The following is a 1,958-nucleotide window of genomic DNA, read 5'->3' as shown; positions in this document are numbered from 1 at the left end:
CAGGCTCAGGGGTGATCTGATGGCCACCTATAAGTTTATCAGGGGTGACCACCAGGATCTGGGGGAACATTTATTCACCAGAGCGCCCCAAGGGATGACAAGGTTGAACTGTTATAAACTCCAGGAAGACCATTTCAGGCCAGACATAATGAAGAATTTCTTTACTGTCCGAGTCCCCAGGGTCTGGAATAGCCTGCCATTGGAGGTGGTTCAAACACCCACATTGAATGCTTTCAAGAGAAATTTGGATGTTTATCTTGCTGGGATCCTATGACCCCAGCTGACTTCCTGCCCCTTGGGCAGGGGGCTGGACTCGATCTTCTGAGGCCCCTTCCAGCCCTAATGTCTATGAAATCTATGAAATAATTTTCTCTCCTCTGCAAATAGATGTGACGGGTTAGCTGGCAGTGACCTAGCCCAGGGGTTTTGAAAGGGCAAAAGATGATTGGAGGACTTGAGATTCCCTTTCCTCACCAATCTGGTAATGATTTGGCCCAGGGGTTTTGAAGGGGTAAAAGATGATTGGAGGACTTGGGATTCCCTTTCTGCACCAGTCAGGCCCCAGAGACTCACCCCCCCCCGCCGTGTCCCGATTGGCTCCTTAGGTCACCTGGAGGGGGATAAAAGGGCTGACTCAAGGGAGAAACCAGTGAGGAACAACAAGGAAGGAGCTTCACAGAGCTGAGCCAGAAGCAGTGCCCTGGAGGAGCCTGAAAGAGCAGGACCTGCAGGCAGCAGTGGGACCCTCAGCAGCACGGTGTGCAGCTGGCAGGAGAGGCCCCCCACTGGGCTCCAGTATTGCCTACAAGAGGCTGCAGCCAGCAGGAGAGGCTCCCCCCGCTCCAGGAAGGCTCTGAGCAGTGACCTGACAGGTTCCTAGCTCTGCTTCCAGCTCCTCCAATCAGAGGCCAGGCAGCTTGACTTGAGGCCAGGGCTCTGGGAAGGTCAAGTGCCCTAGCAAACTCTAGAGCAGGGCTGCCAATGGTGGCTGTGTGGCAGCGTTCCTGCTTATTACTTGGGAGAGCTGGGTTTAAGTCCTAGCTGAGGTGACTTGGGGTGAGTGAGATAAAAAGCAGCAAATCTTCTTGCAGTAGAAAGGGGCCATTGTGTCTCCTCCCCCTCCAGGTACCAAGGCCCTATATTTCCTTGTCGTTTGACATTTTGTATTTTGTGCCTTTTTATATTTCACCAACCCGTATTGTTTGTTCTGCTGTTTGTGTTCTATATTTTGTTAACCTTGTTTTTTGTCAGTGATTGTAAGTGTCTAACCTTTGTTGAATCCTGCCCCCTTGGGGCATTGTAGTGTCCACTATACCTTCTGATTTATGCCTGTTATGTTCCCAGTATTAAAAGGTATATGGTTAAGTCCCCATTGGTGGTCTGGTTCTGCTCTATAGGGGGAGGAGAGTTCCTACACCTCCCACAGCGCTTGTGCACCTGCTTTGATCCCTTCAATTGCAGAGGGGGTACCTCCTGGAGTACCTCCTGGGTTACACAAGGCAGGGTATTTCTATCTGTAGCCCCTTAGGAAGCAGCCTCCCAGTGCTTATCCATAGGGCTACTAATTTATCCTCTGTAACCTTCCTTCATAAGACCTGGATCCCTTTTTGCCAGCATCAGACAAGCTTCCTGGATCTTCTTCCGGAATCTGCCCACAAGGATATGTTTAACCTCTTCTGAATTCAGCAGGGAACTCCTGCTGGTTTGCATCTCTTCTCCCATCTTCTGGTAAAGCCAGATGAACCCCCATCCTGACTGAGCTTCCGACTTTCTTCTTTCTGCTCTAGGCCCTGACATAGAAGTTAACCTTCCTCACCCTTCTTTGTTGCCCAGATAGGGATCACTTAGCTGTCAGGTTGCAGCAGATGCCAAAGAGCAAGTGGATATCACTGGGAGTTTGAAGCAGGACTTCACTGTGCAGTTGCAGAGAAAATACCTGCTGCTTTTCCATTTTTAAA

This window comes from Crocodylus porosus, unplaced genomic scaffold (genome assembly GCF_001723895.1).
Source record: "Crocodylus porosus isolate Cpor-Errol unplaced genomic scaffold, CroPor_comp1, whole genome shotgun sequence".
NCBI lineage: Eukaryota > Metazoa > Chordata > Crocodylia > Crocodylidae > Crocodylus > Crocodylus porosus.
This window is presented reverse-complemented; position numbering follows the sequence as displayed.